General features: G+C 37.3%; 1 protein-coding gene across 2 annotated transcripts in view; it reads left to right on the plus strand.

The window, feature by feature from the left end:
- The window catches only part of GMDS (GDP-mannose 4,6-dehydratase), a 412,629-nt gene that overhangs the window by 42,997 nt on the left and 354,429 nt on the right, over positions 1–15,203 (plus strand). The gene's annotated exons all lie outside the window — the stretch shown is intronic.

Genomic DNA, 15,203 nt, shown 5'->3' on the forward strand with positions numbered 1-15,203 from the left:
TGTGTTAACATTTTAGTCTCATTTACAGCGAGTCATTGGACACTAGTGCAATTGAGATTTGCTTTTTCTTGGAAACAAAATCCCCAGATGAGGAAGGCTATAATGATGCTATCTGAAGTTTGTGGCCAGAGACAATTTTTGTTCTGCTACTGACTTTTAGCTTTCTGAGGCATGACAGCTTTGTGAGACTAACATGGCTGTCACTTTTGTAACTAGGAGTCATCAGGGCACTGCTGAACCTGATAAACCTAATTCTGCAATTGCTGCATGTGAGAGTGAGAAGAGACATGTATGTGAGCTTTTAGTTTGGGGAAGACGCTGAAAGTAAAATAAGGAATGTAGAAATGCAGAAATCCTCTGAGCTGCTGTGACCATCTTCTAGAGATAACTAGAAGTTTTTGAATACTTCTGGTGTCTCTGGAATAATAATAATGTAAAAACTGCTTTAATATGGTTGATACTCTTTCCTATTTGTATGATTTTTGTAATTAATGATTTGGGACTAATACCCTGTTCTTCTGCACTGTGTGAACGTGCATTGAACCGTGCAGTAGAGTGGAAGTTGAAAATTGTACGAGTTTCCTTGTGTTCTAGTCTTTTAGAGATTAGCACCAGAGAACCATGGCATGCAGAACGATCTAAGGTCTTGGAAAGAAAAGGAAGACACTATTGACTTAGAGACTGTGAACCTTTGTCTTTAAAAATGACTTGTTTCCTTTGGAATTTGTCTTCCTTAAATCTTAAAATCTTTAAATCTAGGAATTGAAGGAGATTTTGCAAACACATTCTTCTAGTGAATGCCAGTGACAGAAACCTGAGCAATTTTTCATTGCCCTTTCTTTTCCCTCTGTGGAAAGGGAATGCTTGTTTTAAGTTCTGCTGATGCTTCGTTCAGGGGTAGGGGACAAAAAGAAGTCCCCATGCAATGCAGATCGAATTACAATAACCAGAAGGTTATTCTTAACCTAGTAAAAATAATAGCTAAGTGAAACTGCTTATTTACAAGAACTGAAAATAATTTGCACTATTAAGGTTAAAGGGAGCATTTGGTATGACATGTACTCCATTAACACCTCATTTTTCTTAAAGACGGATTGTCCCTGAGGTGGTATGTTAATTGAAAAAACAGTGGTATTGCATAGGGTTTTCTTAATTAAAAAAAAAAATAAAAATTGCTGTGAGACCAGTCTCTGCTGTCAGTTTGGATTCAGGTAGGTTGAAATATCACTCAGTCTTCTGTTGGAATTGAGGAAATAAGAGGCTTCCTCTTAGCTGCTGAGGGAGTTGTTTCTGAGGAATGTCCAGAAGGGGCTGTGGACTCCTTGTCACTGTTTTCTAACAGGACATCCACCCAGCATTTAATTACTCTCGGCTACAAAATGTGGAAGTTCAGTTCTCTTTGGAACCAATCCAGTATTTTGATTTCCTTGATCAATTGCCAAATTAGTGAAAAGGTTTCACACCAGGTTAGAGTTCCTTAGTTCCTCCACTTTTCCTGTGTCATAATGTAGTTGGAGCAGAACAGCATCAAAGCTTTCAGCCATATTTTGTTATACAAGTTTGATTTCTTTATATTTATATACATGTCAACACAACCAAACATGTACAAAAGGTTTAAGAGCATAATCAGTTTCCAGTACAGTGACAGTATCTAAGTTTTCCTGTGCAAAAGTGGTATTTCAGTCTGTGCGGAAGGGAAAAAGTTTGTCCTTTCTCCAACATCTGTGTTGGTATATTTGCAGCTGTGAGATGATATCTGCAAAAGAGTAGATTAGATGGTGTCACTTTTTAAAATATTTTTTATTAGTGACTATTAATTTATAGCTAAACTTTGACCTGTGCATTGGTTTTCTGTGATTTCAAATGATGACTGAAAATGTTGTGTTGCACCAAAACCGAAGGTGTCACATCAAGCTGTAGCCATGCAGTTTCTGCTCTGGGGACACGAGTGAAGAATTGCTGTTTCTCGTGATGGAGTGATACCTCTTTCAGCCCCTGCTCTACCACAGATGAAGAAGATTAAAATCCCAAACACTTACCACATGAGATGAGGGAAGATACAGCGGACTGATTATTTGCAGTTGAATCATCATGTTGGTGATTATTCCATTAATCCCAAGTACAGAGGCAGAAGTATAGAACAGTAGAGGGGTTGATTTGTTAAGGCTGGATCTCAAAGTTTCTCTTGTATCAGAATGATGCGATATGGCCTTCATTTGCATCTTTTACGTGAGAACATCTTTATTTAATGCAGTGGATAATCTGGGAAGTGTTTTTAGGGGTCTGTGAACTGACATTGGTTCTAAAATCTGTATTAGTCTCCCTGGTATGTGAGATAATCTGTTGTCAAGTCTGTTCAAGTTTTAAAATAGGCTAACAGCTTCAGATGTCTTGATGAAAGCCTTGCAGGAAGATACTTGCAGCCTCTGTTACAGACCTGTTAAGCTGTGCTGTGATCTGTAATTCCATCACTGGGTCTTCAGGACGTCTGTGATATCCAAGGCTGTACTCTACTATTCAGCTGCAAGCTGCGAGAAGTGGTTCTGGTGTTTTAATTATAGATTATTTTGGAGGTGGAACCCTACATCTGTATAAATAATTCAGCCTAACATAGTATTGAAGGATTCAGCATTATCTTAGAATTGCCTTATACTTTGAAACACGAAGGAAAGATTCAATTACTTTATCGGAACGAGTTTGTTCTGCTTGGAGTACTAACTTGCTGTGAGTGTTTTATCTTAGTCGTTGGTCTGCCTGCTTAAGATTTTTCCTATAATCTGAGGGAATTTATTCACTTTGAGCTAGGCGTTAATAGATACATCTTAACTAACCTGGACTAAAATGCTTTTAGGAAATTATGAAGTAATGTACTGATATTAGCTAATATTGCTGTAGAGCTTTGGAAAATTGCTGGTACTTGATCTGAAGAAGAGTTGTATCTGTGCTACATTGCATGATCCTTAAATAGTGTGCCTATTAGTTCAGAGTGTTTGTGCTATTAAAAACAAAGCACAAGCTCCCCTTCCTTTTTCCCCTGCTCTGTTAGTTTTTTCTCAGCTTGTGCTTTTCATGAATAGGAGGGTAGTAACCTTCAGACAGCCCACTGATTTGCACCGTTTTGGAATACTGTTAACCAGTTTACATTTCAAACTGTTATTTGTGTAACAGCAATTGGGAAGGTTAAAATACTTGCACTTAGTTCATGGAAATGTATATGTTAGTCTTAGAGTGGCTATCTAATACATACACAAACCTCCTGCTTCAAGCAATTTGAGTATATTTTTCAGTAGTGCAGATGTTCTGCATAGCTATTTTACTCAAATAATTTTCAGTAGTAGAGTTCAGATTTATTCATCTGCAGTTCACAGATCAGTAAACTTGGTGTGGTTCTAGAATTTGGTAATACTATAGTAATGCTATAGGATTCTAGAGTTATCTTCTACCCTTCGGCAAATTCCATCTTCAGGAGGCATAACTGAAATAAAGCACCTGAGATAGTTCTCCCACTTTGGGAAAGGAAACTGTGACTGGGCTATGTAGCCTTCCTTTTCTGAAAGCCATGCAAAGGACATCCATGGATCCGGGTTTCTAGAATTTTTTAAGTCAGTTTAGGATATTTTTATTAAAGAGACAAGTATCATTCATTTAACATGCATTCTAAAATCTCTAATTACTTGTGTTATTTTTTCTTGCAAATTATATAGTGTAAAGAAATTATAGAAGAAATCAATAGTTCATACCGTAACATTTTTTTCCATAATTAACTATAAAATACTACAAAACTTTCTGTGAACACCAAGTGATACACTGAAGTTTGGGAAGTTAAAACAATTCTAAGAATAAGGCATTGCAGTTTAGCATCTAGTGTACTTGAACTTCTGTACTCTCTTTCCCCTTTTGTAATAACTTGTAGCATTTTTTTTGCATGATAAAATAAACTCATTAAGGGCCTCATTTTCTTGGGAACAATATGTACAGTGGCATATGTAGCAGAAGAGCTATATAAATTGTAGCTGGTAAGCTTTAATAAAATATTGCCAATTCATGTGTATTGACAAATTGCTCATCAGCAAAAAAAAAAAAAAAGAGTTAAAAAGAATCTTCTTGTAAGAAATAATGATGAAAAGCCTAGAGAAATGTTGCAATATTTCCTGTATAGGCTTGAATTTCATATGGAAAAAAGATGTGGGAGGATTGCTTTAGACAGCAAGCTTAATTTTTTAGCCTAGTTATTGTGCGTCTGGTGATATCAGGAGGAAATAATTTTATAAAGAGAAGGCCAGAGAAAGAAGCGATGAGATGCAGTAGAACTTCTTGCCAACTATTCTACAATGTACTCAATGGTTGTTGACAGGGAAGCTGAAGGCTTCTTTCTGAGCCTTTCAGTTGATTTAGTACTGCTCTCTGTCTAGGTTACCCACAGGTCTGTCTTTGTTTTCATGCTCTATCTATAAAGTATTACTATTGTCAGTAGAATAATCCATTAAGACTGTGAGTTAATTAAAACTCTTCACATAAAACGCTGTCAAGGGTCAGTTAGCAGTCTTCGAATGAGTCAGTCAGTGGATCCCATAGAGGCTGGTGACATTTATATTACCTTAATAGTCTTTCCATTTTTCAGTGAAGCTTTTCTTCTGAATTTCAGTCAAATCCTGTGCAATTTGAAATGACTTGGTGCAGTGCCTGTTGCTTCCACTAATCTTAACATCAGTTCATTCTTGTTCTGTAACAATAGATTTGAATATGTCATTTAATGTTTCATGCAGGAAAAAAAAATCTTCCCTCCTTTCATTCTGATGGTGAGTTTGCCTGAGTTTCTCCTGAAACAAGCACTTGTGTACAAATGTTAATGAATTTTAATTTCTGATGTGTTTTCTGGACTGTTTGCATACATTGCTATAGTATGTGGGGGTGTTTTATAACCAATCTTATCATTTTACACTTACAGGGGAAAAAAGCTTAAAAACAAAATCAGCCTGCTTGGAGGAGATCAAGTCATGCCAGAGGCAAAAGTCAAGGCACATGAGGCTGTTCTTTGCGTGTTTTATACTAAGAATGTCAGTACAGCTAAGTCTTTGCCTTTTGTTACGACATCTTCAGAGCTTTAGTTCTTTTCAGCAGAATGACACAAAAACCTCACGAAATTACTTTGTAATTTGTGCTTTAACTGCATGGCATAAGCAAGACAAATTTGTTTTACTTAGACACACTATGTGTTAAAAGGGGGGTTAGATTCCTTTTAGTATCTTGCACTACGTGTCAAGCAAGTTGCACTGTACGATGCATTTTTGTTTGTGTCAATCTGTAAATAAACACCAGCAAAATGAAATATTGTGAAAGTGTTACTAACCTTGTTATTAGCATCTAAGATGCTTGGGTGAGCATGAATAAATAAACTATTTTATAAGAGTGGTGTCTTTTTTTAGCAGTGTGAAATGCTTTTTACTGACTAGATATGGGCCTCATATTCTGGATGTATGTGTGGGTATATGGAGAAAAATGCATTAAGTACAAGAAAATATCTGAAACCACATATGAAATACTTATTTTCTATGGAAAGTAGCAGAGAAAAATGAAAATGGTGACAATAGTTGTAACTTGGTATTCCTCACAGGAACAGATGTTGGTTTCTGTGAAAGTTTTTGTACAAGTTTACCTCTCCTGCATGTCAACAGGCATGCAATGAGCTCAACCTTTGCTGGTCCTGTGCCAGTAACTTTGGAGAAACTCTCACGTTGCATTTCAGCATGATGAGCACCCCTCCTTTTTTGCCTGTGCATCCAGGTGGTAATTGGCCTTCTCCCTGGGACCAATGCTGGTTACTTTCTGATGCAAACTTCAGTCACCTGATGGTTAAATTAGTTTGCCAGGCTCAGATTGCAGTACAGAAGTACATGTGAATACCTGGAAACACTTTTCAAGTTTGGAACTGAACCTGTTTTCATGTAAACCTCTGTCATGAGTAAAGTAGAAATACCTGGAAAAACTGAATATTCACCCTGTGGGTCTAGGACTGTTGTCACTTCTGATTTTCTCAGAACTAGAAGAGTTCATATTCCTGTCACAAGCCATGCAGATATGCAGAGTGCTTGACCTAAATGTTGTGTAGGCATCCAGCTGAAAGGAGATTCTGGGAATTTTGCACCAGCTAATGCTGTTCTAGTCCTTCAACTCGTTGAGCTTCTCTTGAAGAAGCAAAACCATATTGACAAACAAGACATCCAAAAACCTGAAGCCGCAGTTTTTGTTTGGATTTCTGCCACAGGAGCAGAATGGAAAGCTGGATGGCTGCCTGTATTTGTGGATGGTCTGCACACAGCAGATCGCACAGATGGTTCCAGTGCTAATCACAACTCTGGATGAATGAATGAGGCAGTGTTGTGAGATGGGCGGTGTGATCAGCCTCAGTGTGGGGAGAAAGGGAGGTAGCTGTGGTGCCTTAGATCCTGAAGGCTGATTTATTTTTTTTTTAACCACTATCTCAGAGCAGTTTGTTGTAGGGTTCTTTCTGAGTTGTAATAAATCAAGTAACTTCCTCCAAAAATCCTGCTGGTGTTAACCCTCATTTTCTCTGAGGGTGGGGTAGAGTTAAACCTAGCTGGCTGCTTGTATACACCTATTAGTTGTCAGCATATTTGCTGATGTTTCTGTTGAGACAAATCCTTCAGTGTATTTCCAGATGCCCAAATTAGATGCAGTCAGCCCCTAAAGAGTAAGGATGCTCATCTAGGCAGTCCCAGGTAGTACAGTTTGAGGGCGCAGGTGATGTAATCTGGTGTTTAAGTCACAATCCTGTTACAATGCCTCTTTAAGCATTCCAAGTAATGGATAGCCCTCAAGGGGAAGGATGGGAGGAAAATGGATCATGCCCTTTCTCTTGGAATAAGGTAGAAGGAGAAGACAAATGCTTGATGCAAAGTAGCCTAGTTGATGCGGTGATGACAAACCTTTAAAAGGCTGCTTAAATTAGTTTTCCATGTGTGATCTAGTTCAGTGAAAACTTCCTTTTTCTGACTACTTTTAGCATGTTTTGATTTGATGAATAAGCATTCAAGAAGCTTTGTAAGATACAAGATGCAATTTCTTGATAATCTGTTGTCTTGAACTGCTGGAGGTATTGTCTTAGCACAGGCAAAAGCCAGGTAGCAGCTGAATCTGCAAACATGAAGCATAAAAACTAATCTAAATAGCCATTTGCATGGTGGTGTTAATTTGTAATTCTTAACAGTGTTAAAAGGATGACCCTGGTACTTTATGTTAGGAACTTCTTTTGTGTATATATATATACATATATATATAATTACATTCTCCTGAGGTGCTTAGTATATTTTTCAGAGGAAATTGTCATATTGAATCCCCATTTCTGAAAAGCTTGGGAACGTTTCTTGTACTTTGCTTTATGTGCATGTGATATTTAACAAAACCAGTGGAGTTTGTTTCCCGTGAATGATATGGAAATTCTACATTTCTTAAAAAAAAACAAAACAAAAACAAAAAAAACTTAGTAATAAACTAGATACCATTTTCTTCATGCTTTACTTCTTTGCAAACTGCTTTATTTGTTCAGTTAGTGTGCCCTCATGTCACTTGGCAACTAAACTAAGGAATTTTTTGAAGATTTAAGCTGGTAACATTGTGATGCTGAATTGCTTGGCTTTGGTATGCTGTTATGAACTCAACCAGGAATAAATGTAACAGAACAGCTTACAAAGAAAGTTAGATAGGGAGGTTTCCGTAGTATTTCCTGTAGTTTCTAGGACGCAAAGTGATTCAAACGAACTGCTAAGAAACCTTGAGATTAGAGGAAATTACTATGAATACAGACAAAAATGACTAAAATGTGTCCTATGTACTCAGTCTCTCCACAGCTTGTAAAGTCAGTTAAATTTAACTAGTTTCAGGTTTTGTGGAACAGCAAATGAAAGAAGTTAAAGAAATGTTTGTGACAAGCTCTTTAAAGCAATTTGTTTTGATGCTTCTTAAAGACTTCTTTGTAGAAGTTTTAAATAGTTCTTCTGTTTTCAGAGATCTGTGTGAAATTGCATAATTCATCGGAATAAAACCGAACTGGAAATACTTAGACTTTACAGTTGCTTTACCCTGATTATAGCTCTGCCCTAATCATAATTAGGAAGCCATTCATAAAGCAGCTGCAGACCAGCTAGCTGAAAATTCTGTTGATAATTGTACTTGAACCTGATACTAGGGGGCAATGTGCTAACTCAGACTACAGGTGACTTTTAGTATTTTATGAATTGAATAGGTATTTTGTTGGCAATGTTGTAGTTGCCTATTCCAGATCCTGCTCATGACAGATAGGATAAACAAACACGGTTGCTCACTTTCCTTTTCTAGTTCCCCTTAGACAAAAACCTTGGCAATTGATGGAACTGCATGTTTTTTTTTCCCCTTTCTAAGTTGACAGGGGAAAACTGAAGCTGGGTACACAAGGCATTGTACAGGATCTGAAAATAAAAGATGACCCTCGCCAACCTTCTCTGAAAAAACATTGCATCCCTTTGCAGTCTATCGCCTAGATAATTCTTATCCTGCTCGGCCTGCCTGGCTCTTTGCCACCAGGAAGCTCAGTTCATGTGGAATCTGAGCACTTGATTAACAAGAGCTAGTCCACGTGGCCCTGTGGAAGAGAGGTGTCAGGTCTAATGTCCACTTTCAATCAATCTATTTTAATAAATATCAGTGCTCTTATTATATAATTAGGCATCTTCATCAATGGCTGTCAACGCTTCCAGAGGAAGGCATGCACTGTCAGAATCAGTAGTTGCATTCATTGGTAAATTATGTACCAAATCAAGATGTACTAGCCACGTATTTCTTTTATTTACAATTGGACTATAGAACATAACTGCAAAAATAATTAAAAAAAAATAATTAAAAAATCCTAGACTATATAAAAGCAAACAACAAAACTTTTGAAGCATATTCAGCCTCTTGTCCAAAAATATCTGACAGTGCAGATTCTGAGCATAATAAAAATGTTTGGCAAAACATGGATTTCAGAGTGTTGGCTGGAAAAACTATTTAAACGCATTCTATTCGAGTATTTGTAGGTTGTGTTCCTTTGACTTGCCTAATTGTTCCCAAGATTTTGTGAGGATGATCTTTCAGAAGGCATAGGAAGGGCTTGTCATCTCAAGAGTCCTATCATTTGTGTCTTTTTCATTGTTTTGAAGCATAGCTTAGAGGTATTTAAAACTCAAAATACTTAGTGTGCCCCTGTTTCAGGTAACAAGAACACGTGTCGAGTAGAGATTAAGGAACAACTGCTAGTCTTGGTCGCTAAATATTCACAACAGTGTGGATAGTGTTGGGGGTCACCTTTTAAACATCTCTCTCGCACTTTCTGATCTTTACTAACAATCTTGAAATCAAGAGAGAGGAATTACATGAACCAGCAGAGTTCCTGAAAAACTGTTTGTGCTTCAATGGATGTCAGACCAGTGAATGCTGGGCTTTCACCATGCTGAATGGGAGAAGTAATGCCTGGGAGCGGATGATCAGCTGCAGCACAAGGGGTCTTATCCTAGGGTTTCAGATGTCCAGGAAACACTGGTCGCTCCTATGACTTGCAGACTGTATCACTGCTCTGCCAGACCACCCCGATAATACTGCTGTATCAGTTCGGTGCTGCGTGTATCAGAGCTTTCACTCAACCCAAGCAAATACTGCAAGACTGAGATCTGTTAAAGCTCAGAAATACCAGCTGAGCATTCCTGACTGCATTTTCAAACTTAAAACCATGGAAATACTGAAGAAAAATGAAGTTGGCTTACTGCACATTGCTTCTCTATTGCAACTGTAACGTGCTTTCCTTCTGTTCTTGTTTGTCTGTAAATAAATGAAGTTTCAGACTAAATTCCTATGTTCATATTTAAAGCTGATGGGTACAGAAGAATGAATTCTAACCCTTTTTCTCTTATGTACATTTATTTACATCTCCCTCATTAAGTTTGGTCTCATGCAAGGGAGATAGCAAGTGTGATGTTTGTTTTGTTTGTCTGAAATAACAGACCTTGCAATCCTTTTTTTTTAAAACAAACAAACAAAAAAAACAAAATGAAAAAACACGGGGGGACAGTCAGAGGAGAAGAGGTCTTGGGATAAAGTTAAAGTAATATATGCTCAGGCAGTGAACATTGGTGTCAGAAAGCCTACTGGATTATCAGCACGGGAGGCTGGTGATATGATGCTGAAAGCAGCTCTAACCTCGGCAGCTGTGGTAGGCTGCTGTAGCAAAAAGGAAAAAAACTCCATCTGGGAATGAAGTGGGTTCTCATCTGGCATGACACGTGTTGAGCTATGGTCATAGGTTCAGGTGGCCTCCCCAGTTGCGGTAATAGCAACGTTGATTGCTTTTGCTTTGGCATTTCCAGGTTGTTGATGGTAAAGATGCCATGTGAAGATTATGGCTAAGACTTCGTCTTTTCCTCCTTGTGTCAGTTCACAAAATTACTTACGTGCTGTGATCATAACAGATGCCGTGTTTCTTCCAAAACTCTTTCTGGACTTTATGGCTTTTTATCATTACAGCAACAAATCCTGACTCTTTCAAAACGCAAGGTTTGAAGGTCCTTCTTTTGAGAAGGTGCCCTGCAGCTTGGTTCTGGGTTCACTGGTTTCTGTGCTCTGTGCAACCAGGTCTGCTTGTCTGAGTTTCCACCGAGCAGTGTTTGGTCTTAGTTATTTTGCATTTGTTTGCAGGTTGAGAGGTTTCAGCAGTAAGGTCTGGTGGATTAGTCTGGGTGCTAGAGGATGGGCATATCTAGAAAGCTCTTGGCTGCTGCTAGTGGGAATTGCTGCTACTGCTTTGGAAAGGTAAAGGACCATGTGATAGCAGTAGTTCTTTGAAAGCAGGAGGACATGAGGATGGACAAAACCATCATCTTGTGGCTGTTAAGTGTTGCAGGTTTCCATTACAAACACTACGTGCAAGTTTTAATTTTATCGTGGACTGTCATCCATATGATTTGTGTTGCCATGTTTATAGAGCTGTTTGACACATTCTTACAATCCCTGTGGTTTCACTAGTGAGACAGAAAAATATAGCTAGGTTTTTCTCAAATTTAGAGTTCATAATTGGTTTACTTTAGTATACTGCCCACATTCATATCTGAAGAAAGATGTAATGTATTATGGCTTATTACAAGAATTTGGGAAAGGCTTGTTCTTTAAAATCTTTAAAGCTGCTTTACTGATACTTTTCCTCTTTATAAAAATAGTTCTTTGGACACATCGAAAACTAGCAGTTATTTTTGGGTACCTGAATGTTCAAGTGTTTAGGGGCCTTATTTAAAAAATAAAAAAAATAATAAAAAAAAAACTTGTCAAGCATCTGACTGTTCACTGGGAAATATGTGGTAAGCATATTTGGAAATAACACATTAGGTATCAGATTTTCTTACAATCATTAAAAAAAAACAAAACATACGCACACACCTTAGTGTAATCAATTTGGTGTAATTCATTTTACCCAAACCAAGTTTTTTTTGTATGACAGCTGCAGGCTGTTGGATATTATAGAATCTGATTTGGACACTTAAGAAGCATTGCGCTTTCATTTGTTTCTGTTGTTGGCTTAATCTAAGCCAAAACTCCTAACTGGTTGCCTCTCCTAACTGTAAGGCGCACTTTTAATTACACAAAGTTATTCTGTTTGTATTGGCTTTAGAAAGGCGCAGTACGTTTCTTTAGACAAGTGTCTATGCCCAGATTCGCAGTAAAATAGCTATAAATATTGATGATGTGGGTAACATTGTTCTGGATAAAGATAACTGCGACGGGAGGAAGGAAGAAAAACTTTTTGGTGTTGTATGTAACAGCACTTGCAATTCTTAATATAACTTAATAGTTTACCAGGGGAATAGTGTATGAAGTCAGAAGGAGCTCAGACTCGGAAATAACATGGTGATTCACTTTTCCAAAGCAACTTCGCTTTTCTTTTAAATAACTCTTAATTGAAAAAGGACAGAGTAATGTAATTAGAATGCTTCTGTTGTTGCTAATAATTGTTCCTCATGCCTAGTTTTTTGTTGTACTGCATTTAATGCATTACAAAAACCTTCAATTATGAGGAATGTTCAAAAAAAATAAGATTTTTAACATTTATTACCTTTTGACTTTTTCTTTTGCGAGAACAAAAGGACACTTGTTTTCTCTTCTTACTTGGCCAGAATACAAATCTGAATAGCAAAATAGCTACTGCATTTGTAGGGTGGCAGCTTTAATAAATCAGTTAAAAACTTCAGAGTTCATAATTCTTCCTTTTTTCAGTATAGAGGATTTTTTTAACGCATGCTTTAATGCTTTACCTCAAATACTGCCTTGAAGACTTGAGACAAAGTCCAGCACTGTTCTGTTTATAGTAGCTACAAAAAATACTTATTTCCTCCATAAATCATTGAAAACGATTAGAAGTATGCATTTTTCAGCAAAAATAACATTACACTGTATTACTCTTTCAGATTTCTTTTTTTGAAAGAAGGACATTATGTCATGCTGTAAATAAATGAATAGTTTTTTTTATGGATTGTTATTAAAATCATTTAGATGTTGCTTTAGAATGGTATATGTTCGCTGCTCCAAAGAATCTGTCACCGCAGTCCAACTTAAGTCACTGAAATAGCATTAGTCTATAGCTATGTGAAAGTTTAAAACTTGATGAAGCAACTATTTATTTTGGAAGGCTACTAGTGCCACCAGTTCTATGTATCTTAATGGAAGTATATATTATTCCTTTAAATCAGGATAAAGGAATATTGTGATGGTGCAAAGCTGGTAGAAAAAATCCTTTAAGAAATAAAAACCCCTGCCCTATGACTGAATTTGTACCTCTTCTCTTCATGTTCCTTCCCCTGAACAGGCTAATTAAACCTATCAAAATTTGACTTCAGAGCACAGCTATACCTTGTAATTTAAAAGGAGTTTAGGACTGTTATGAATGACTTCGATAATTGACACTGTCTATATTTTGAACTGCCATGAACTCACCTTTGTAGTGTTACTTGTAAGGGTATGTCATTAGCCTTTTTCAGTTGTGAACTTTGTAAGTATAACCATCTTTTGTCTTTGTGGAAAATTATGGCATTTTTTTTCCAAAAGGAATAACAAAGTCTACAAACCTGGTATAGGAGCTGCGGAAAAGTACAGAGCAGGTCTATAAGCTTATGACATGGACATATATTTCATCATACCCAACTTAAAAATACAAAAATTATGAAAAAGATATAAACCCTCCTCAAACACTGCATCTGACTGAAGTTGTTGTGTTTTATGTTCTCAGGCTTTACTGCCAATGTATTTGCAGATGGGTAGGCATTAAGAGCAAGGAAGACAGCGCAGTACTCAGGCTCTCTCCCCTGCTATGTTACCCAATGATATGATGCTTTTTCTGTGGCTGTCTCTCTTCTGGGCTGGAGCCAGGTTTTGTAGGTTCTGGTTGATACCTACTCTGTTTCAGAAACAAGTAGAGATCTGGGCTGTTGGACAGTTTCATTAGGACCTTCAGCAAGATTTCTCAATGATTTGTATGGCGTTGTTATAAAATTGCATGATTGTGTGGGATGTCATCTTCACCACAATACTGTGGAGATGTTTCCTCTAAAATGTTCATACCCCCACCCCAATCCTCTTCTGTGAGAGTCCGTTCTTCTCTGTGTGATGGTTATGGTACACTTGCATCGCTTGTGTTAGGTTTTTAATTCCTTATCCTCCTTCTGTAAAAACAAACAAACAACACAAAAAACCAACCAAACAAAAAACACCACTGTATTCTTTCCCCCAGAATTCAAGGAATTGTAATGAGAACTCTGTTCATCCTACTCCTGATCTCTCTTCATTTGTTTGTCTGTCTGGTGCTTTCTTTTGCTTCTCTTTCTTTAGTAGAAAGGAGCTGTGGGGAAGGAGGATTCTTCTCTAGATTACAAACGTTCAGGTAGGGTGTGTAACTTAGTTCTTGATTCCAGGAACTCTGTGGGAGGATATTGGAACTGGTCACATCAAAGGAAGATGTCTTGCGTTTGGGATTGCTTTTACAGCCTTATCTGAATGCGTCAGTATGTTTGAAATTAGTCCATGGGTACAAATGTGATTTCCCCGTGTGGAACAGTACAAAATAAAGGAGACTTGAATAGTTAAACAGGCTATTTAATTCCTCTTACTTTCAGTTTTCTTTATAAATGATACTATTCTTTGCTCATAGATCAAGTCAAATGTTACTTTTATTTTAGATGTTTGTGGTAAGGCTCTAACTCTTGTATATGTCTCAGTTTCTTTGCTCTGTTGGAAGGGGTTTTCTTTGATAGCACGTCAAAGTTTATTGAAGTTCTTGACATTAACTACTGTATTAAATATAAAATATTGCATCCTAAGGTTGTCTCACTCTAGTTTATATGACTGTTTTCTTTTGTCTGGGAATTTTACAGACATGTTGTAAGACAGCTGCAGTTGGGAGCTTGCTGCTGTGTATTGGAAACCAGCTAAGTATCATTCTTTGCATATGCTTTCAAGCTTCTTTGGCTGAAGGTGGTGAAATGATTCTTCAAGTCTGATATGTCAGTGTGCTGATGAGGAACTGTTTTAACTGAGGTGGTTTATGTAACCAGTCTTGTCAAACTGTTTTGACTGTTCAAAATGGTCTGGAGCCAGATCTCTCTATGATTCTACCTAAAGTAGTTTATAGCCTATTTTCTTTTATTAAAATGGATGTTTTTTTCCACAAAGGGAAGTACTTCTGTCCTCTGAGGCTTTGTGACTCGAAGCAAAAGCTGCTACCTCTAACAAAAATTGAACTTTCTTGCTAATTACCAAGTTCCTTTAATGTTCCTTTCCTGGTTTAGTGATCCTGGAATGCTGAAAGCTCTGTAGTATAAATCAAAATACATAGCTTCAATACTAGAATTTATATGCATAATGTAGGTTTAAACCACTTAACAGATCCTGTTTAATAATTTGTAGCTCTTTGATCCTGTCAGGAAAAGATTGAAGCTGCTGTCCTTACAAGCTGCAAACTCTTAGGCACTTTGCTGTTCTGATTACCATTCTTACTGACAGCTGCTGTACTGAAAAGAAAAGGAAGGGAAATGTGAAAGTTGGGGGCTTTCTGTGATAATGTGTCATAGTGCAGGACAGCTCGAATCTGCATTGTGTGCGATTAGCAGACAGTAAATCAGCTGTGCCGTGCTACA

Source organism: Cygnus atratus, chromosome 2, assembly GCF_013377495.2.
Source record: "Cygnus atratus isolate AKBS03 ecotype Queensland, Australia chromosome 2, CAtr_DNAZoo_HiC_assembly, whole genome shotgun sequence".
Taxonomy (NCBI): domain Eukaryota; kingdom Metazoa; phylum Chordata; class Aves; order Anseriformes; family Anatidae; genus Cygnus; species Cygnus atratus.